Here is a 24,008-nt window from a genome sequence, read left to right as displayed (position 1 = left end):
GATTTCAACTGAGACGTCATTAACTCGCGTTTGTTCCCTCACCCAATCTGCTCTTTTCTTATCCCTTAACGTTACACCTATCATTCTTCTTTCTTTCCGCACTGCGTCTAATGTTGTCGTAACCTCACTGCCGTATACGAGGCTGAAGGGTGTCTTGCGAGTGGTGGTTTGACGAGGCGTATTGCACGCGAAGCTGACATAAGGTGAAACCTCGTCCCAGTTCTTGTCCTCTACACATCTATACGTGCGTGCTTATCACGTAAGCCAGTGCCCTATCGAGTCGTTCCGTCAGTCCGTTTGTTTGGGGGTGATACGCCGTTGTCTTCCAGTGGGCGGTACCACTTCGGCGTAGAACGATATCCAAAAACTTGGCCGCGAACACAGTATCTCAGTCCGTGCTGAACTGCGGGAGCCCCCGTGCATTGAAACGATGGATTCGAAAAAAAAAAAAAATCGTGCCGATTCATCTGCGGTTGCCCGTTGCACAGCCCCTGTCACGGCATATCTGTAGTCAGATAATCTGTGGCGATGATTATCCACCTATTGAAGGTAGTAGAGGTTGGGAAGGGGCCCAGAAAATCCATGCACGCTTGACCAAATGGTGTGGCCGGTACTTGAACAGGGTGCAGTAGGCCGGCCGGCTTGATGGATGGCGGTTTGCGACGCTGGCAATCCAGACATCTCTGAACGTAACGTTTAACTACCGCAGTATAAGCCTCGGCCAGTAGTCATTCTGCCGAATCCGTGCCAATGTGCGAGTGTGTAGCCCAAGTGCCCAGCGGTCGGCTCGTTGTGGCAGGGGTGCAAGATTTCACGTCGAAGTGTGGCGACCTCTCTTTTTGTTCTCTGTATGCTTTAGCGAGCGACGCTGTACGCTTTATTCATTGAGTACAGGTCGCCTGAAAAGCGAGACGCAATTGGGAGGGGGGAGGGGCAATCCATGCTTGACTTCACCCCTTGTAATTAGCCTCTTTCTCCCCTCCTCCTTAAACGCTTTACTTCCTCTAATCGATCGCACATGCAACAAGGACGACAATTTGTTCGTTCGGACAAACTGTATATATCCATTTACTTCACCGCAACGTTGCGCGCACTATTCCTTAGCTGGAATCCTCGCGTACAAACTCGCTGACACGCTGACAGACCCCCGACGTGCAAAGGCGTCTCGCATTGCTTTTGCGGTCGACGCATAGGCGCAGCCGCCGGCGCCCGGCAGACGACACCGTCGCCCACCGACATCCGCAATTGAACCCGCAAGCCGGACTAAAAAAAAAAAAAAAACATACCTGGCTTAACGCCACGTCTGTACAACGGCACACATTCTAAACCACCCGATGCAGTCGGCAGCAATCTCAGCGGGGATATCTCGCCCCACCACGCATGCGCAGCAAGAGGAAAGGCGCTCGACGACGACCGCCGCAAAACGCGTAGCGACGCGAGACGGGCCTCGCATCGCGGCCTTGAGGTCGTTGGATTGCGGCTCGCGTAGAGACGCACAAAGAGCAAGCCGCTAGCCGGCCAATGTCGCTCCGCGGAACGAAGGCGGCGCGGGATTTATTGCAGACAGCCCTGGCAAGCGGTACCGAGAGCTTGGGAAAAGCGGATGCCACTTGTACGCAGCGACGGCGGGGGCGCATTGTGTCGCCGCCGAGAGAGAAAGAACACAGGACACGGCGTTCCGCAAAAGAAAAGAAGCGAGCTGTAGTGGAATCAGCGCTGGGCAGGCAGGCCTGGACAGGAGGCCGCCGTTATTGTTTCACGCCACCACGAGCCTCCCTCCACCTAGTGGAGGCATCCGCGTGAGAGCGCGCCGAGCCGGAGAGTTGGAGGTGGAAGGGGGGGAGGGGGAGGAAGTAAAGATGGAGCGAACGGAGGGCGGGGGGGGGAGGCGAGCAGGGACTCTCCCCCCCCAAAACCTCGCCCAGCCGGGGCGAACGCGACGACGAGGAGCCGCCCCAAGGAAACCGGAGACGATCTCCCATTGGACGGCGTCGCGATAAGAAGTTGCGGCCGTGGGACGCCCCGCCGCCGCCGCCGCCGACCCGTGCCTCCCAAGTTTCGCCGTCGCCTTCGGCGGCGAGGATGGCGCTGCTTCGGCAGCGCCGCCCGCGCTGGACTAGAAAGAGGGGGAGGGGGTAACAAGAGGAGGAGAGGACGCACACGAAAAGAGGAAAGGGTAACGGGCAGGTCTCACGCGTGCGGGACAGCCGGCGTAGGTCGTAACTTGTGCGTTAGGGGGGCAGCCATCGCTTAGCATTGGGTGCCGCCGGCCAAAGTCCGGCAAGCCGGGTGAGTGCCTGTGACTCTTTCGGCGGCAAAAGCGCGTGGAACGCCACTCCGTGGCGTCCGATTAGGACCGCGCCGGAGGTGTCAATATGTGTTGCGACACGTTTGGAAAACCTGATGGATGCAGTTATTGGTACGACTGGTCGCGGTGCCGGATCATGCACGTTTCCCGCTGCAATTGATCCCGTACACGCATGAGTGCCAAGGCTCTCCTGTCTGATCGGGCGACGGGTCGATAAAGCGACGCTGTCTGGACCGTTTGGAATATCGTTGGAAACTTGTTGGATGCCGGGTTGGTAACAGCACCCGGTGGTATAACGCATACGGTGGTGTGCATGAACATGTGTTTCGAACTTTAACCAGTTAGTGGGATTGGTGGTTCGTGCAAAAGGTTCAGCTAGTTGGAAACTTCGTTTCATCGAATATATCTTGCGTTTCAAGGAAAACAAAATACGAAATGATCGCCGGTGTTTCTTATGTTTTATTCTTTCCTATCGTTTCTTTTGAGCGGGTATACTAACAGTATTTTCGACTCGCTATTGCCTTGTGCGGTAAGTGAAGGTCCAAGCCTTATAATGACTGTCTCAAATTTAAATCCTAGATGGCGTCACTTGGCCGAGAAGAACAATGCCTCTCGAGGAGGCAGCAGTCATAACGCAGACCACTGTAAGATAATTTACACCCCTAAATGTGAAAAGGGGTGCAAATGTGTCTGTAACTCCCACCCTTAAGGTGCGATATAACCGACACCCTAACGGTGGGAGTTATAGACACGTTTACACCCTCTTTTAAGGGTGTAAATTATTTTACAGTGTTCACTTTGTCCTGACAACAGATTTGGGTTCTTTCTCAGACTCTTCTCTGTATAGAGGGTGGTTGGAGACCGCGTAACGAGCGAATCGCACCTCTTCCAATGAAGCCGGGTCTCCAACCCATCGTCCCCAGGCCGATAAAGCGTTCGTCCGAATTTCCCGCCTATTTGCCATGCAGCCTATCCGAAATCTGGTCATATCATTCCTTGCACGCTGAAGGGCCTCGTCTGTACACGTCCCATTATTGAGAGTTGTACAACTCGAAGAGTACCAGAAGTGTGAACGTTCACTGACCGGTGGCTAATGATGGGCGAGCAATAGGAGGCGAATATAGGAGAAACACCTAGGAGAAATGAAGTTCACCGCAGGGACCAAATACTGTACTGCATAAGCATAAGATGTCTTTTCACATAGTCACTGTATAATGTACAAACTATCTTGTTTATTTGTGTTTTTTCTACATCGTACTTGCTCGTTGTTGTTATGTTTGCTCTTTTCGTACGTTGAATTATCATGTAAACCGAACGCGCTTAGGAGCAAGAGCCCCTGCCAGGCCATATGACCTTTAGCTCCTGCTTTCTCTTTCCGTATCAAAGAAAGAAAATAAACTTCGAACTTAAAACTACTGTGACACCCTCACCTTGAAGACTATGACTAATTTTGTTGTACACGGAGCATGAACTCGAACTGCATCTGCGATGGGAGCAGCCGCAGTTGAACGCATGTGTATTATTCATGGTCACCACGGTGCGCACCGAAATATCTGACAGGAGAATTTGACAGCGGTAGCTATGGGAAAGTTTATTTGTACCGATTCTCGTGTCGTCTTTCGTCGCTGTCATCATGACCACAAAGAAAATTCGTCACAAAAAAAAAGCTTAATTGGTTCCTATCAATGGTTCGGTCGCACTCTGAGGGTAAAATCCAAACATCCCAAACGTTCACAGCCCTACAGAAATAACGCATGCCGTTCAATTGCATCCAAACAAACACACTTTTGAAGGCAACAGAAAGCCAATAGACAGGAAACGGTACGTCTATAATAACTTTTGTACGGGATATATATCTGCCGGAAGATAGATGCTCGAAGTGAATAACCGGGACCGAAAAAGGAATGTTGCTGGAGACAACGCTTCGAAAAGGGCGCTTAATTGTTTTAGGGCAACAACGGCATCAGGTCAGCAGTGGATGTCGCCGCTATCGTTATGTTTACTTGCCACAAAGAGTCACCGATAAAAAAAAAACCTTCATTCGTCCTCATCATTGATTGCATCTCGTCACTGCAGAGCAGCATTGACGGAGACGAGACCCCTCGTCGAAACGTCGACTCTCTTTAGAGCGACATCCCTAGTTCGACCCCTTAAGGGTAAGCGGTTAAAGGGACTGACAACTGGTCAGAATCTGTTGCGAGACGTTGATGGAAATGAAATGGCCGTGATTTAGAGTGATAGAATCTAGCATGCTGTTCGCGGTTTAAGCAGGAATTATAATTTTCAATTGGCAAAGGAAGTCTCGAAAACCAGAAAGTGGTGAGACCTGGCGGTGAAATCTTGCCACTTCGAATGCATTCTATGAGATTACTGTAGGTAAATCGACTGTTATTAAGTCCAACATAATTATTGCTTAAAATTGCAGTTGGTATATTATTAGACACTCGCGCATTATTCTATGCTTCGGAAATAAAAAAAACCACGCGTGGTTACGGCAAACCGCTGAACTCCGTATCAGGTGTAAAGGCGTAGTTTCGTTTTCGATCCGACTGGTTTCGTTTTGGCTGGCTAAACACCAAGGCCGTTGGACAGGAGCCCACAAAAACACGTAGCTATTATCGCAGAAATATTTTAACACTTTTGGAAAACATGAATCGCATGAACATCGACTTGATATACAAAATAATAGTTTATTACACGTATGGGCGCACTTGTCGTGTGCCTCCCACTAATGCCGGCGTATAATCGCTATCGCGCTCACCTATCATCGTTCTCAGCATGCTTCCAGCGAACGAATACATCCTCACTGCAGATCGAAAAATTCTGGTAAAAAAATGATCCGCGGCGTTTTCCGCGTTAGCACTTCACGATTGGACATCCTGACCGGTAAGCTTTCCATTGCACTGAAAAAGTGAAGTACCATGAAAACTGGTTGCGAGTCCCTTTAAGTATTGGTCATACCAAGTATGCTTTATATACACTCATAAAGGTGTTAAAATGCTTAGGGCGATGTCATCGTCTATGCGTCTTCTTCTTAAAGCGTCAAGCGTGAGACAGGCAAGACTTTTCGAAAAGAACGCTGTTTCATCTGACAATGACTTGTTATTTTCTGTTTCGGTTTACTGCTAGCGGTCCCAGGTACGAGCTGCTCCCAGTCGCGCTTGCCTGCATGAGGCCTGCAGGCAAGTTGAATCGCAGGGGCGGTAACACTGGCGCTATGATGATTATAATGATTTATTTTCATCAGTAATATACGTTGCCAGGAAGAAGAGGTAGGAGGGGGATGCTGAGAATAAAAGCGACTATCCGTTTCACTATAGGTTTTGACCCTCTGTACTACTACCTATGACTGTGTGGTACAGTGATTGTGTATTTGTGCTCGGACTTTCTCTCTCTATCTCCTCTTTCTTGTCACTTTGGGTCCCCTTCCCCTCTCTTTAAAGCGTATGATAGCAAACCGGATCTTCCCGTCTGGTTAACTGCCCTGCCTCTCCCCTTTCCTGTCTCTCTCTCTCTCGCCCTGTATGCACTGACATATACCAGCATACATCATACACTGCTGTGACGGTATCGCGTGGAACGTACTATTGTCACGGAAGTGTGCTGCCCTCGCATCAAGTCATCACAAAAATAGAACAGGGTTACTTCGAACGCTAACAGCGCAGAACGAACAACGAAAACAACAGCGACAACAGCAACAACCAATAGCGCGGAGGGACAGGGGCTGCAAACTCATAACAGAAACGGGTGCCATAAACGAAACGACGTTATCAATGTGACACTCATAAACTGTTTTTGCGTTTCAAAACATCCACCATGAGAGACAAGGACGCAGGAGCATGCGCTTTTTGTATTTATTTTTCCGGTTAGAGCATTGAATGTTACCGAGTATAGAACTAGGCATTAGCTCACGAGCAAGCCGTTGTTTTCGCGTCCATTTCCGCTTATATATAGCTTCGTTTGTTCTGCGATGACGGTGACTACAGAGCTTTGTGTTTGTGGTGCGCATGCATGCCTTTCTAACGCTCCCACGAGCCCTAATGGGCGATGAACTGGGAGCGTTGTACTTTGACGATGCCACCATCGATATCGACATGGCCGCGGCCGTATCCCCGTCAGTATGCCCTCGCTCCGACCGCGAACTATACCACAAGACAATCAGGGGCGTAGCCAGGGGGGGGGCTTATGGGGCTTCAGCCCCCCCCGAAATTTTTTCGTGCTGTCCATGCACCGCCGACCAAAGCGACCCCCGGCGCCGGAAATCACTCTGGATTTTGTCTAGAATGTCTTTTTGACGCTCGAAAAGACATTTAACCGCGAACATTGCGAACTCGGGCTGGATTTCGTGGCAACGCCCATACACCGGCAGTCACATAACGCCAAGCAGTCCCATCCGAGCACAAAGTTTCAAGGGCGCTTTGATGGTGAGCGGGCTCGCCGCGGCATCTTACTGAGGCCACGGAATCTATGGAGCGCATGGATATCAATTGCGGAACTTTATGGGTATAAATCTCATAAGCTCTTGATGTGAAACGTGCATTGACACTTCCAAAGTTGTGCTTTAAATTTTCAATTGCGGAACTTTGTTGATTTAATGTTGTTATAAACATTTGACGCCAAAGGTCCATTGACTTTTCTAAAGTCTTACATCGGAACATACAACGGGACAAGCCAAATCAACACACTAGCAGACGAGTTGACAAAGCACGCAGCGAGGTCCAATGAGACGATGTGTTGGGGTGGTTCATTTGTGCCGTCATGTCACATAAAAAAATATCAACACTTTTTTAACCTACGCCAGAACAACCATGTCAAGACACTAAAGCCAGCCAAAGTAACTACGTTCTTATTTATTTTTTCTACTTTGACTTTTATTCGCCGAGAACACATTGAGCCTCTTCAATTTTTTTTGTTCTCGCTATCCTACCCGCGGGCTGCCAGAGCGAGCCAGAGCGCATATGTTTTTCTCGGACGGCCCCGACCACCGCGCGGTGCACTTCGGTGGGCGTTCGGTTTGCTCTGGCCGAGCGGATTTTCACCTGACAGAGTTTTGGAAGCTTTCTGGCTAGCAGACGAGAAAAAAAAAACAATGGTCGCTCGCCGCCATCACTGTGGGGACTCGAAGGATTGCACCGCGTTCCTTGAGCGGAACCTTTCCGGAAAGTCTTGTTTCGCCGGTGTAGGATACTGAGCAATATGCGTATGGTTCTCAGTGGGCCAATCGTCTCATGTTTTCTTCGGTATTAATTCTCTAGCCCCATTAGGTGCCCGATGTAGGCATTCTATTCTGGCCAACATACTTTCCTATGCGTTTTTTTTTTCCATTTCGGTGCCTCCGCCTCACAGAAAAAAAAAAATATATTGTTGCGGCGCAGCGAATTGTCGCATGGTGAAAGTTCGATTTTGATACTTCTTTTGCGGAAAGTAATGGGCGACGGGATGCTTTAGTTGCCGGATACGTTTATTGTATTATTGCGAAAGCAATTACATGGACACCCCAGGCGCATTCCTGCCGTCGCCATCGCCCTCATGTTTCGTATAGAGTCCAAGGGTGATAAAATCGTGACCACGCGCTGCATGCTGTATGTGCGAATGAAAGCGTAGGGGGGGAGGTGGAATGGGTGAGCCGACGATGGTGGCTCAGTCTTGTGTGCGCGAAGGAGAAAAGCGGGGAGCAAGCGCGCCGCCTTTCGTCGCACGCAATGCATCGGGGGAAGTGGATGGAATGGGGGCGGAATCTAGGATTCTGTGAATCTATGATTGTGCAACATGTTTATTTGCCTTGTTTGACGCATTACATACAGTTACTTTTTCTTACATACATAGACTCATTGGAGACTTACACGTATACTTAAATATCTTGTTGCGATGTTTTGTGTATACATGCAGTGAACTATGTTTCGAGTGACACTTTTTTGTCCTTTATCAAGCCGTATTTTCACATTTGTATATCCCATTGTATCCTTGCATTTCTAATGTACGAGGGCGAGTCAAATGAAAGTGCGCCTACCCTAACCACGCAATAATGGTTCGGTTCATTATCTGCGAGGCATGCGCGTAGGAGAACGGCATGTCTCATTTACAAAAGTGACACGCAGGTGTGAAGATAAATGTTCTTTAATGCACTCATACACTGGGTTGAATATGGTTGCGTCACATAATGGACACTTCAAAAGTTGAACAGCTCGGTGTCGCGAAGTTTTTGACAGCTAAAGGTATTTCCGAAACAGAAATTAATCGCCGTATGGCTGCCGTTTACGTTGAACACGGCATTTCATTGACCACTGTGAAGCGTTGGAGCAAACGGTTTGAAGGACGTTGTAAAGACATTCCAAGACTGGGCCAAAACCATCGTGCAATCACCCCCCGCACAATTTCAAAGGTTCATGAGCTGATGAAACAAGAACGGAGGATAAGCATCGATGAACTGGCAGACCGTCTGAACATCAGTCACGGTTCGGTTCACGCCTTAATTCATGAGCTTCTCGGTTATCGGCTCTTTGGTGCGCAATGGATCCCCAAGATTTTGATCCATAGCGAGAAGACGGAGTAGTTTCGCGCTGCCTTGACTCATCTGATCGGGTATCACAATGAGGATGACGACTTCATGTTTGCAATTGTGATCGGGGACGAACCTTGGTGCCACTACTACGAGCCTGAAACACGACGGCAAAGCTTACAGTGGAAACATTCGAATTTACCACGCCAAAAGAACGCAAAGGCCATCATTTCCGCTGGAAAGGTGTTGTCAATTGACTTTCCTTTCGGTCGTCAGGGTCCATTACTGATAGAATTTGCTAAATCTTGAGAGGCTATCAATTGTTTCCGATATTGTGAAACGCCAGAACGGCAGTGTGTCGCAATCAAGAACGAACAACGTGGACAATTGACGAATAGGGTCATTTTGTTCCACGACAATGCCTGTCCCCACGTCGCTTATGTGGTTAATACAAAACTGGCAAAGTTCAAGTGGGAAACGCTGCAGCATCCGCCATACAGCTCAGACCTGTCACCTTGCGACTTCTACATTTTGGGGCAACCGAAAAAACAGCTCAAGGGAACCAGATACAGACTTTTTGAAGCAGCAACCCAAGGAGTTTTATAAGACGGGAATCACGCGACTGGTTAGTCAATGGGACAAATGTCTGAATTCTCATGAAGACTACCTTTAAAAGAAGTACCCCGTTGTTGGCTCACATTTATTTGACTTGCCCTCGTATATCTTGCAGAATTCCTGCTTTTTATACGTGCCCTCTGTTGCGACTGATTTCGGTGCAATTACTCACGATACACGACCGGTGACAGCTGCTTCTGCGTAATACATTAAAACAAATTACAGCGTCATCGAGATTTTTCACTGGCCATTGCATATATACAAGAAGGTAAGCACGGTTCTTGCATGACAAAGTTTCATTAACATATTTGTCCTCAACTTGTTCAGTTCATTGCCTTTTAATTTTTCATATCAGTGGCATGCACTGCTTTCCTGGTTTCGAACTGATATAGTTCTAAAGTTCGTGTGATATTTTCTTTACTTAAATAGACAAAAATTTGGAAGCATTGATATCAGTTATTTTGGGCAATACTTTTGGCACATACGAGTATATTCTTTTATGAAAGAATACATATTTTATTGTTTTGACTGTGCGTAGCGTTCAAGAATTCGTTTGCAGCATCTTTGGCAATGACAATGCAGTTATTCATGGATTTGATCCCTTGACAAATTGTTTAAGAGGAAGCTTTAGCTCAGGCCCAATCCGACGCGGCCTATTCAGATACTTGTAAAACGCAGAAACCCTTTTCTTAGATAATCCTGCTAATCGCTTTTATTGAAATTCGTTGCATTTGAGAGAGAAAGTTAAATTATAGTTCTGTTGGAAACACAACTTCGATTTAGGGCCTGAATGTTGTTTAAAATATTTTGAAAAATTCGAAAGTTTGAAAATATAGAAGCACGACGTTTACAAACTAATAGCTATGCATGAATAACAGACATTGTGGTTCTGTAAACGGCATCTATTATAACAGTCAAAGCGGGCAAGTTTGCTATGTCAATTTGTATCTTACGTGAATTGATTACGTTGTGTACAAGGGTTCTGCACAAGCCGTATTTCCACAATACTAAATTTTTTTGAGATTCATGTGTAACATATCCATTTTGTCCGCTGTAGATGTACTATTAGATGCAATTCACAGAATTGCGATATCATGTTTAATTGTTGAGTCACTTTAATTGTTGAGTTGAGTTTTAAACTTGATAGCTTCGTTTTCTGAAAATTTTCGATTTGGCCAATTTTTAATAAATAATTGACCACCTAAATAAAAAATTTGAAAGCAGTAGTCACTAGAATTAAACTTTTTCTTTTAAATGCAACAACAAAATTTCTGGCTACGCCACTGGCCCCATGTATATATATATATATATATATATATATATATATATATATATATATATATATATATATATATATATATATATATATATATATATATATATATATATATATATGGGGCCAGTGGCGTAGCCCCCCCCGAACAAAATTTCTGGCTACGCCACTGAAGACAATGAACCCAATACGCTAAAAAAAGCAGTCGGTCATAGTTTTTCGCACTTGGCTGATCGACTTGCTGCGACGTGTACCGAAAAGGAATACTACGTAAGTTGATACACGGGTTCACAAATGGTCGCGCATTCAGTTCACGGATTCACACATTATATACCGGCTCTGGATGAAGCATACACGTAAAAGCAACCTCCAGGAAATTTTGAAGAATAGAGAAATGGGATAACGCTTGCATGGCCGCGGAAAGGTGCCGCTGCAAGCAGTCGAACCGAGGCCCCCCTCCCCCCCTTTTTTTCGTGTATACCACGTGACCTACGCGTGCCCTCATACAAAGGGCGTGCTCCTTGGGCGCGTTGTATAGCAGCCGATTGACAGGAGGCCCTTGAGCCATCGTTTCTGCGCTAACTCGTTTTCACAGTGCGCGCATAAACACCTAATTAAGCAAATGGAAAAGAAAAAAAGAAAGGCGTTCAGCGAGGTCCACGACGTTGTGGCTTTGTAGTATATACGGCATATGCCGCCAGGGCCTGACTCATGGCACGGCAAAAGCGCTGCTGCTGCTGCTGCTGCGCCGCATCCCTTGTTCCCCGCGCAGCAGCGCCAGTTGTGCTTCGGTGATGGCCAGGAATTCCGGAAGGAGGGGCTCAGCGAAAAAAAACAAGGAGAGGGGGGGGGGGCAGAAAAACAAGGCTGGCTGCTGCAGGTGCGAGCGGGAGATTCATTACCATGGCGGCGCGCAAGAAGACCCTGGGAAGAAGAGAGTGCTGCTGCTGCTGCTGCTTGGCACAGCGCGCATGCAATTCTGCGCCGGCGTCGGAATGGCGGCGGGCCAGAACAACAAAAGGAAAGGCGGAGGGGGGGCCGGATGAGCCGAGGGCCGCAGAACAAAAGGGGGAAGAAGGCGGGGCACCCGTCCGACGGCAGCGCCTCGCCTTTTGAGAGGGGGGAGGGTAAGGAGGTCGAACGGGTGGAGGGCACTTGTTCGCCGAGGCCGCCAAGTGCTGAGGAGGAGACCGCACAGAGGAAGAGGGAGCGAAGTGAAAGCCGCGTACTGGAGCCGACGCGGGCATATGTAGTCTACGGGGCGGACACGTGATCGCGTGGTTTGTGTAGGTCTGAAGCAAAAAAAAAAAGACTCATCTTGTTGAAGTTTGTGCAGCATGCACTCAGGGATGGACGAAGGAAAAGGAAAGTATGTATGCACGGAGTCCCGCCTACTAAGTCGGTCACTTTTCCATCTTGAAAAAAGACCGATCCTCAGACCCTCAACCATGAAAAGCTATTACACCCTAGGATGGCTCGTAAGAGAACATTTCAGCTAAACCTGATGCTGGCCATATTGGTACATGAAACGCAAGACTTGCGTTACATGTGCAGACTTGCGTTCCCGCCGACACTTAGGGTGCGATCTTGTACGCGTTCCAAAATAGAACGGAGGCGGTCCGTTCCACCGAGCCGCACACGGTTGGTCAGTTTGAACGGTGAAGAACGCCATGACGTCAATTGTGAAGTGATATCTGCTGTCAATCATTCCGTGTTGTCTGCTATCGGACGAACGCAACGGAACGGACCGCCAATTTCGCGACGGAAAGAACGGACCGCCTCCGTTCGAGTTTGGAACGCGTACAAGATCGCACCCTTAGTGTCGACGGAAGTATTGGTGAAGGCAGCTGGCCAGTGACAGAGATAACTTGCGAACGAAAGGCTTGTTGGGCGAAAAAAAAAAGTTCATTTGAGCGGAGAGAACAAAAGCCAAAGTTCGTGAATTTCGCACTGAGATGCATGGGAGCGATCACGACGCCAGAACGACTTAAATTGCCCATATTTTGGCGCGTATACTTGGGCCCCTTTTACGGTGCAAAAGTCCAGAACAGTTGCCAAGTCGAGCCCGATTGTTCACGTGTCAACGCACTGTAATCTCTCCCCCTCCTTTCCTTTTTTCATGATGTTAACCAACTTCCTAAAGTGCTGGGTATAGGCGCTACCAAAACCTATCACTTCGTGTGGAGTTGGTGCGGGAAATTAAAGTATAGGCGTGGCTCGCTTGTCCTTCGAGTTTCTCTTCTTTCGCTTGCGTATACGTGTGCATGCACCTATAGAAAGAAGCTGGAAAACTGTCTGGTAAGACAATTTTACAGCATACGTCGCTTAAGGCAAAGGTTAGGAGAGTTACGCCCCCGAGCTGTCGCAACTCGGTCAACGAAAGCGTGTATACGTTGACATGACGAAGACGCATCTCCAATTGTTCAAACGTTGACTCCAATGACATCCCGTGTTCAACCACTTTTCATCCGTATGTACATTTAGTTCTGGCTTCTGCTCAGAACTGTCTCGTGGCAGGGATCATTCTTCGCGCTTTCCGAAGCTGCGCTACAGCGAGAGAGAGAGAGAGGGGGGGACGTTTTCTGCGCCTCGAACCGGAAAGCCGTGCGTCGAATAGATGTCCTTGGCGTCGCGGGGGCGTGCGACGATCTGCACCTTTGACTTCCCGAAAGAGCATATGCTCTATATACGAGCGACCCGCGAGAATAGAACGAAGGAATGCCATATATAGGGCAGGGTTGTCGAGAAATTACTTCTTGCTGGTATTTCTGTGTCTTGGTTCTGACAACGCCCTTGTTTTTACGCGACAGAACCGACAGCCGGACAGCGTCCAGAGGATAAGCCCTACCCCCCCCCCCCCCCCCCCCAATGCAAGACAGAGGTAATTGGAGACTCTCTGGGACGAGCCTTCGCCTAGCAGTGGACATGAATAGGCCGAGAACGACGATTATGATGATGGACCTGGCCTATAGAGAAAGGACGGAGATTTCGGAGAGCGCATAAAGATGAACACAAAAAGAAATGTTATGTGGAACAAAGGATTCGAAAAGGGAGAAAAGATCACTTTTTTTAAGTCTGCGGTTCGATGAAAGTTCGATACCCTTGAGTTGCGTCGTGCTAATCTACGCCATGCCTGTATACAATATCCCTTAAGGCCATAGCTCTATTAAAGATTCCAAGCATTCGGATACGTTTTCCTACCCTTCGCATGCAAGAGTTTGGTGATAGTACAGCATTAGCCTCCTCTGCGCCGTCGTTATGCAGGACGTACCTCACTTTTAGTTCCTATGAACTAGACTATATTTTATCGGTTTCCTCTCTAATGAACATTGCCGCCATCCTTCTATCTCCTAACATTCTATCTTTCCCTTCATTTCTCCATAGCTCACAGTTTGGTATATCATCCCTCAATGCGCGGTTCCTAGCTTCCTTTCAAGTTTCATTGATGTCCTCTAAGTTTCGGTCTCATGTAGATTATTCAACACGAAAGTGCTCGTTGACATTTTGTAGAATTCTTGTTGAGTTTTCATAGCCCTCAATAAATGCCGGTAAGAATAGCCACCCAATTTCGGTCTGCAACTTTTGCAAACGTACAGTACTTACAGACTGCAGCAATGACGAACTGTTCTATTCGAGGATATGTCAGTATATAAGCTGCCGGTTATTTCACGGGAGACTGGTCCGATCGCATACGTCGGTGACAGGTCGACGGGCGCGCGCGCTTGACTTGGCTTGTGTCGCAGGACGTGGCCACCGCGCACTGAACAGCGAGGGCACCGCCGAAAAAAAAAAATGGCTCACTTGCTCGAGACAATCGGGCGCCCGCGACGCAGGAAGGGGAACACAGGAAGGAAGCGAGGCAATGCGGCGAGGCGAGGAGGTGGAGGAGGAGGAGGTGGAGGATAAGCGCGCAAGACCTTCGGTGATGGCCGTGGGAAGCGGATGCCATGGGACGATGCGGCGCGCCCCTCTCTCTCTCTCTCTCTCTCTTGCTCTTGGTGGCGAGAATTCGAGCACGACAAAGCCCCGTGTATGCCCCATGCACCCCTGCGAGACGACGTTCTTACGCGCGCGGAACGCTTGTCCAGGAGCCCTTAGATGCTGACACCCCTTGCGAAATTCGTGCATGATGTTCTATCGGGTCTCAACGCAGAGTCAACCGAGGGTAACAGACGTTAAGTAAGCGGAAACGCAACCAAATTCCCGCAGCGGCACACCCTCACAGAAACCTGCTGAAAACACCATTGCACCCATTAGACAAAGGGTGTTATACTGTTCAAAGCGCCCTCCAACTTAAGGGTGTTACTTCAATTAATAATACCCAGCATAAGGGTGTGATAGCTCATTTAAAAACCTTTTTAAAGGGGTGCTAGGGGGTTAGTTATAGACACTCAAGAAAACCCTTAGGGGTGTAAATTATTGTACAGTGCATTTTGAAAGGTACGATAGGTTCCGAAAGATTCCAACAAGCGCCAACAGGTCGGAGCAGCCATCCTTTCGACTCGCCGTATGTTGTGTCGGACGCGACGTCGTGTACCACGTGTCGATTCTGAAAGTCTGCATCTCAATGGCGCCTGCGTACGTCTTGTTTTATGCGTGCGCGTGTGTAGGTGGCTTCTCCGTCTATCTATCTCTGTATCTCTCTTTCTCTCTGTTCACGTGCTTCGCTTCTCCATTCTCTTTTCAAGCTTATCTCTTCTGTTACCCCTTCCTCAACGCAGGGTAGCAAACGGCATGTTCGTCTCCCATTTTACCTTCAAGTCTTTCGCATTTCATTTCTCCCCCCTTGGGATACCATACATGCCAATAATTGCACTTCAGCCGAAAGTCTATTGAACGCAGTAGTACAAATAATAAAAAGTTAACACAAGCAAAACATAATTCGTGCGATGACTTTCGTGAGGGTTTCTGCCGCCTTCCAAGTATCTGATCGGGTTGATTCGTATACATGAGCAAAAAAAAAAAAATCTCTGGACACTTCGCTGAGATAAACTGCGACAGGCGACAGCCTATCTACGACTGCCTCTTTTGCTGCTCTCTGAACTGTTCTGCGAACAGACGCCGCTGTGGATCACGTGATTGATTGCCGCTTTCCTGCGTCCACCTCGGAATGTGCACGGACCAAAGGCTTACGCCTTAAAAAACAGGCAGCCTTGATGTGTAAACCCTTCATGTAATATCACGTCTTCCGAAGGCACAAGCGGGTGCGGAGGAGATCTCGACTCCGCCTGGCTTGCGACGGCCCGCAGAGTCCGCCAGACGTCGCAGAGGAGCAGCGCTTCCGCTAATCATCGCCTCCCGAATTAGGGAACGGTCTCCTCTGACGCCCTCCCGCGGGTTGCTTCAAGAGGAGCCTGAGGGTGGCGGGGGTGGGGAAGAGTCTTCATTAGGCTAATTCGATCAGCGGTTCGGCAAGTATACCCCGCGTCTCACGGCGGCCGCCGTACGAACCACTGTGTATACGTTGGGGTCGGCCGAAGCACGGCTCAGTAGCTGCACGCGGCCAGAAAGACGTGACCCATACTCGAGACGGATCCATACTCGAAACTCACAGCCGTCTACTCGGTCAGGCTACCACCGTTCAGTGTCATATGAAGGGAGAGAGAATAATGTATTTAAAAGGGCATTAAAGAGGAAAAATGCGTTGGGCATATTAGTCGATTACGCTTTTACAAGTACCACACTTAGGTACATCAGCACAGTCATTCTTGTATAACCTGTATATGCCACGATCATATACTTTTCTTCTACCTACCACCGAAAGGACCTAGCGTCACTGAAGAAGGCAGTGCAAGCGCTATTGCTCTTTCTGCGATCTACCGGCCTTCGCGAACGTCTTTAACTGGAACGCCTTTTGTGTGTGTGTATCTCCATGTGTGCGTGTTTTTTTTTTCGTGCGTTTTCCTCTCTGTCATTTTTCTAACCCCTATCTCCCATCCCCTGTGTAGGGTAGCAAACAGGAGACTGATATCTGGTTAACCTCCCTGCCGTTCCTCTTTATCTCTCTCACTCTCTCTCTCTTCTCCTTTTCCCGCTCTCCTACTATGGCTTTTTTTTTCTGTCCTCAATGCATTTTCTCTCGCAAAATAACATAGCATGCAAAATAACATGATAACATGCATAGGTGGTTATATAGATCTCGTCAGGATTACCTGCAGTTCAATAAAGAGCTTTTTTTCTCGCTCTTCTATCCATACTGAAAAAGCCACTCCTGGTGTAGGAGGAAGAGTCAAACGACGTCCTCTTGAAGTTTTAACTTCTCCCAGCCCGAGTGACTAGGAAGCTCGGGGACAGTTTTCAGGGGTGAGGGGGCGTTAAGGTGGACTACATTTTTGCCCTAAAGAAGCTAAACACAGAGCTTAGCTGTAGCTCTGAAAGAATGACGCACGATAATAAATTGTATTTCAATGGACATTCTACTGAAGGCGACATAAAATAAGTAAAATCTCAGCAGAATCTCTATAACGACTTTTGTAGAAGTAGTCTGGAGGACCCTCGCTACGCCACGAAAGTTGATATAAGAAAACATACTTTGAAATTCATGGCATTCCACTGATGTATGCCGCCGCTGAGGATTCAGTTCGACATCTTAAAAACGAAAGTTAGGCCTTCGTTTTCTCTTTTTAGTTATGAACCTCTTACGCCAAACTGACGAAAGTAGGGGTCTCGAAGAATACTTCATTCGACTAAACTGATTTCGTGTTTCACTATATTATCCCTTAAAATGGACGAGACCTATTAGGCGAAGTGGGCAAGGGGAAACCATACGAGGCTATGTGTGGCTCACTATGGCTTTACCAAAATAACTCATTACATTCAGTTGAATCTCAACCGACATTTCATTGTTTGCAACGGAAAGTCAGTAGAAACACAAGTGCATATCAACAATTATTTTGTGAAGGCGGAAGCTTCGCACGCACAACTCCATAGTGAGTTAAACGTCTTTCTTGTACTAACCTGTCCCCGAACCTATACATAATGAGCGAAGTACGTTACTATCTCGGGCCCGTATACTTTGCCGCGGAATGCCCTCCGTACTGTGCGTTCGCACCGGAGGTGATTACTTGCTAGCTTCAGCAGAACCACACGGCTTAGTTTTTTTTTTAAAAGATTGTGCTTATACATTTGTCGCTCATGTGGATGAGACATGCGTTTCCTACAGAAAGCAGGACTAGAGCAGTCAAGTTGCAGCAGGTGTTGTGAGGTAGACACCCCTGCGTCGAAGCTATCCGACGGATTGGATGACGCTTCGGAAAGATGCCCTGCTCGGATCACCTGCATACCCGCCGTGGTTGCTCAGTGGCTATGGTGTTGGGCTGCTAAGCACGAGGTCGCGGGATCGAATCCCGGCCACGGCGGCCGCATTTCGATGGGGGCGAAATGCGAAAACACCCGTGTACTTATATTTAGGTGCAAGGTAAAGAACCCCAGGTGGTCGAAATTTCCGGAGTCCCCCACTACGGCGTGCCTCATAATCAGCAAGTGGTTTTGGCACGTAAAACCCCATAATTTTTTAAATCACCTGCATGCTGGATCCTGCTACAAAGCTGATAATGTATCATGATACTTTCTCGAGTGCCTCTTTCGCGCAAGTTAACGATGTGTCGAATTACGCGCGAGTACTTTGTGGTTTTTAAGCTAGGCGACTGGCAGGTTGAGGTTAGCTACGGATCTTCGAACAATGCGTGCAATTTCGCGATACTATCTGAGTATGCCTGTCCCGCCAATCGCTGTTCTATCACCAGAGGAACGATTCGCCGCAGGCGCGGTCGAAAATAACGCCGAGATCTCTGCCATGCCACTATCGAAAAGTCCGCTTCAAATGCTCTTATCAGGCGCGATTTACAGCAGTGCGTCGTGCCGGTCCCTTTTGTTGCGCACTCGATCGCAGATTGCGGAAGTATTCCAGCGCACGGGGATTGCCATTTACGTTGTTCATCGGGCACTGTCACGTAACCAAAAGCTACACATATTCTACCAGGGTCAAAGTAGCGCCGCTTAATCAGTCAGCGAAGGGCGCTTTGCATCATAGGAGGATGACCGAAAGCAGAGAGAGAGAGAGAGGGAACGTGAGAAGGCAGAAAAACCGACGGAGTTCATCCAACCTAGATTTTCTTTCGTTCTGCCCTGTCCCACTTGTCCTTTTTTTTTTCTTTTTCGCTTCAGTACACGTGCGTTTTCATTTCTCCACCGTAGCTGGGATAGGAAACAAAGCATGCGAGGTTGGGAGAAAGGGGGGCGAACCCTTCCGATACGCGTAAGCCTGTCGCTCAGAGGGGCGACCCTTCTTCTCTCGACGACTAACGCGCAGCAGCTGATGCAACAAAAAACCCACGCGGCGCCATCAGCGTAGGCGTTCTGCCTCTTGAGACCGATACCAGGTGGCAGCATGCAGCAAAGCGACGGCGGCTGTTATCCGATGCCCCGGTGAGCGGCGGTGTTTATCTGAGAGAGGCGATGTGGGGGAAGCACGGAGAGGGACGGTAAAACAGCTGCCATCTCGACCCATGCAAAGGAAACGTAGAGTCGCACATAGGCATGATGCGAAGGAGCTTGGCTGACAAACGAGGGGGGGGAGGGAGTCACGTTCGTACCATACTGCATGTACCTCGATCGCTCACGCGCTCAGTATGCCACAACACTTTAGAGGTATCGCGTTCTTGTTATAATTGTTCCTGTTCTGCCCTTTTCTCTCAATTTTCTTTCTGGGGGGGGGGGGGGGGGGGGCGAGGGGGCATTCGTTTATACATAGATATCCTGGGAGTGGACATTCCCACATTGCTCCACGTTTCCAATTCGCCATCTTCTTCTGATAAGCTTACGGGGCTCTCTGATTGGCTCAAGACGCCATGTAGAAAAAAAAAAAACGCGAACACGCATTCCGCCAACATGGCGCAATACGTCGGTGTCAAGAATAGAGCCCCTGGTTTGATTGATCTAGATAGCGCGATCATCAGGCTGACGTTTTGTAAAAATGATAATAATAAATATATGTTGCAGCTCTTGACATACTGTATTTAGCTAAAGTATGTTAGAAGGCTTACGTCGAGAAAGGAAATCTTCGTAATTATTGCAGATACTCCTCACTGCTGATGTCACCCGCAGAAATACCAATGAAACATTTCAGAAAGAACTTGAACAACAACTATGTTTTCTGAATAAGTACAGTGTATATTCCGTTTTCGCGTCTGAAGACTCCATTACACGTTTCGCACTACGTAGATGGCCTTCATTGATGCGTCGATGTGTTCGTACGTGTACTCCGTTCGTCTAAGTATGTGTCATCATCTGCAACACCATCGTCAGCCTAATTTTATGTCCGCTGCAGGAAGCAGACTTCTCCGAGCGATCTCGAATTATCCCCGCTAACTGATTCGAACTTGCGCCTGCAAATTTCCTGGTTGCATCACCCAACCTAATTTTCTGCCGTCCTCGACTGCGCTTCCCTTCCCTTGGCAACCATCCTGTAACTCTCTCTAATGTATATATAGTATATATGCATATATGTATATAGTATGGTTAACTTATGCGTATATACATAGTATGTACATAAAGTATATATAGCGACGTATTATATACAGCATTTGGACTCGGAAGATTTGTGTCACTATGTGCCACGAATATAGTGTGTAGTTGCGAATATCATATCGTCTTAGTGGTATATGGTCGTCATTGCAACTCGCAACGTTCGTATCATTTTCTGAAGCAGCGTTTTTACAGGTCTTGTCAGACGTACGTCAACGTGCATTCCTCGCTTGTCGAGTGGCTCCGGGATGACGTTTACCACCTGGGTTTTATACGCTTCGATAACAGTTTGCTGCGGCCACTGATTTCCTTTATTCTGAGTTCGTTCGTTATAACCAAGGAGGTCGATAACGAATTGTCTCGCACGCATTCTTATTAACCATCGTCCTCGCGGACGGGAGGTGTACGCTACGCGTTGCACACTGCCGCTAGCTTGTGACGCTGTCGCCCCCTTTCGGCCACCCGAGAAGACACCGCATACGTCGTCACTTGGACGCGCGAGATATGCCCGGAACAAGTGAAAATGCTAATGGCCAAAAAGTTGTTGAGCTGAGACGCGAAGTATTCTGAATACCTTCCCGCAGCAAGCAATCACGATATGTCCCAATGACCCTTGTTTGCTTTTTTAAAAAGAAAGTTCTGTGGTTGTACGTGCAAACGCGGTAATCTTATTATGAGGCGCGCCGTATAGAGGGAACTCCGGATCCATATTGAGCATTGGGGCTCTTCAACGTGCATGCGCTTATATCTAAGTATACAAACGTTTTTTTGTTTTGCATTTCGCCCCCACCCTCGCCCTCCCCCAAGGAAATACGGCTGCCGTGGTCAAGTTATGACTAATAGCCTGACCTAAAGAGTCACGTGTAGTATTGACCGAATTAAATATGTCGAATGTCCATGAAAGTCAACTTGAAGTATAGCGTCAAGAAATACCTTATTTGTTAGGGAAAGAAGAAAAAGCTAATCCTCCAAGGCAACCATTCCGTCACCATATTACACCTGTACCAAAAAAGGAAGTCTGACCGTGAACTGAGTGCGCACAAGTATGCTTTGTGTTAAAGTTCATAAATGAAGTTTGTTAATTTGACTTTTATTCGTAGGCAGTTCCGCCTGACCAGAAATGGTCAAGGCCCTACAGCAGGTACTCCAGCAAAGTGCTTTTTCGCGCTTACTTCTAAGGTGTTGACCAAAGAACCCTTGGTATATATACACACGCCCTCAAAGAAAAAGTGATTGCGCACGACAGACCTGAAGGAGTGACGTCGAGACCAGACGTCCGCGTACAAACACGTACTCCAACCAAACACTAAAGAACTCCGTGATAAGAAACGCCAAAAAGAAAGAAAGAAACGTTACGTAAGAAAGAAAGCAAGGGGCACCATATAGTCGGGGGCGTACTTCGTCGCCGCATGTGGGGGGGATCCTGGTGGGCGTCCGGGCAGCTGTTGACGCAAGGCCGGAAGCGGGGGGCCGCCGGACTGACTTCCGGTGCGTCAACCTTCGTCCCTCGGTCGAGCACGGCCACCCCAGCGCACAAACACACATCACACACGTCTGCGTCGACGCATAAGCTGACACACGCCACGCAGAGGCAAGACCTGCCCGCTGCCGGTCAAGCCGCGCATTGTGACACACACCGTCGCACCTTCCGCCATCTGTCGGCGCTGCGGGGAACTCGCGGTGGGCGCCCAGTGACGTCACCGACGTCATGCGGCGTCGCGCGCGCGAGCCGCATTCGTCACGGCTTGCCAAGGACGGCAGGGAAAGATTAATCGGCGCGCGCGGATGGCATGTGTGCAATTGCGCGGCGGCGACCTCGCCTGCTATGGGCTCGTAAAGAGATGGCGCCCCAGACAGGACTATACAGCAGACGACGCAAACGATCGATTTAAAGAAACAGCACTTGAAATCAGGGGAAGTATCATTTCGCATACCTTCGGCGATATCATCTCTTTCGCCTGACGTAGTACACGGCGAGTTGGATCAATCGAGCGGTTTTGCTCGACCAGCTGATGAGCGCTCACTGAAAGCGATGCGTCCGAAAGTGACCGTGAGAGAATACGTCCGCAGGACTATAGCAAACGATCTGCATTCGCGTGCTTTAAAAGTGCTTTGGAGCAGGAACAGACGGCGCACGCGGTCGTGTGTGTCGTCTGTTGTGATACTGGTTTGAAGAGCTTTTTTCCTCTTTCTTGCAGCGCTTATGTGTCGAGTTCTGTAGCCCTGCTTTAAGGCGCTGTTTCTTCACCCAAGTACGCAGTGACTGAAACAAATTAGCACACGCCTGCTGCCACACGCAGGCCACTCGGAAGGAGAACTTTGATTGGGTTAAGTTGGTATAGGGTCCGAAGGGCACTGCACCTCTGTGGCGCTTTAACGCTTCTAGTCATGATGTCCTCTTAAGACCAGGTCCTGCAGCCATTAAGAACTTACTGCTATTTACTATTTTCCCTTTATTATTGTTTTCCATTATCATTACGTGCAATATCATTCAGGGACAAACGAAGACTTCACGTAGCTTTCTTCCTCAAGAAGTATACAGAAGGTCCTAACGAGCCAACAACCGTCCTCTTTTGTGGCACTCTATAACGCTTCGAGTGTTGACAGCATCTGGAGAAAAGTTTGTGGAGGCTTCCACAAGAACTGTAGCTTTCTTTCTGTACTTATTTATTTATTTATTCGTTCTCGTTACAGGTAAATGGATCGAGGGACACTGCAAACGGGCCGACTCTGACTCGAACGTAACTCGTCGACTTCACGACGTCTTGACGGCGCTAACGAGGACGGCGAAGTGTTAAGAGAAACGACTCGAGCCAACTTGCAAGGAAGGAACGAACGACCGAGGCAACTCCGTGTCTCGCACGTGTGTGCGAAGTGAGCCTAACGAGCACGACGTCGTCTTAATGTCCGCCTGGCCAGGCGCTGTCATTGCACCACCCCTTTCGGCCGGCATTGCCCACCCACAGCCCCTTCTTATCTGCACAGGCAACTCGCATTCCCTACTTCCAAGCCGAGGAAACAAAAAAGTCCAGTTTCACATGCCCCCTCCGTTTGAGCGTACAGTATAAACTATACGTCGTCGTCAGAGGTGGCTTCGGTCAAGACACCCGAAACCCCGGAGCATCCTATCTCCAGAGTGCGCGCGCGTGTGTGTACTAGATTGCCGGGCCAAGAACGCAGCAAAGCAAGCAAGGCGCACGTGCACCCGTATACCACGCGCCGCGGTATACACTCTGGTGGAACTGCGGAAGCCTTAATTTAACTCGGAGGAAAACTCGCAAGGAGTCGCGGCCTGCATTCATTACGCGGAGGGGACGGTCCTGCCGCGTTTTCTTTCGTTTCTCCGCGGGGGACGCAGGGCACGCCGGCTCCTTGTTTGTCCCCGGTCCCTCTCGGGTCCCTAATTAAATTACCGCCCTCTTTGTGCCGGACTGAGTTATCGCTATCTCCGGTCTCGGCTGCTTGATGCTCTTGTTGTTCTCGTGTGTGTTTGTGTGTGCGTGCGTGGCGGCGTGCCTGCCTGGCAATGCCCTTGTCTCTGCCGCAGCGCTCGCCTTTCGTTACACCGGAGGTCCGGCAAACAGCCGTGAAGCCCATCAATGTTCCTCAATAAAAGCGTGCAGTATAGCCAAATGCGACGGGGCAGGGGTTGTTAAGACAGAAGTCGAATGCGCTGGCCCATCCCCTCCCCCTCCAGTGCATCGGCTTTTTGTCCTGACGATTGTGGCACCGTTGGCTTGTGCTTGTGGGTGATAGTGCATAACGTATGTATACAGTTGTCACCCTTC

At 48.7% G+C, this 24,008-nt stretch overlaps 1 protein-coding gene across 3 annotated transcripts in view; it reads right to left on the bottom strand.

Annotated features, from left to right (window-relative positions):
* The window catches only part of pros (homeobox protein prospero), a 250,832-nt gene that overhangs the window by 178,908 nt on the left and 47,916 nt on the right, over positions 1-24,008 (bottom strand). The window contains exon 1 of one of the 3 annotated variants that reach the window (XM_065436663.2): positions 21,600-21,818. The exons of 1 other annotated variant lie outside the window; for it this stretch is intronic. The gene's annotated coding sequence lies outside the window, so the exon portion shown is untranslated. Of the gene's footprint in view, positions 1-21,599; positions 21,819-24,008 lie in introns of those variants that run through there. One more of the 3 variants, XM_070521903.1, reaches the window with a different exon arrangement.

Source organism: Dermacentor albipictus, chromosome 7 (genome assembly GCF_038994185.2).
Source record: "Dermacentor albipictus isolate Rhodes 1998 colony chromosome 7, USDA_Dalb.pri_finalv2, whole genome shotgun sequence".
In the NCBI taxonomy this organism is placed as follows: Eukaryota; Metazoa; Arthropoda; class Arachnida; order Ixodida; family Ixodidae; genus Dermacentor; species Dermacentor albipictus.
This window is presented reverse-complemented; position numbering and strand designations above follow the sequence as displayed.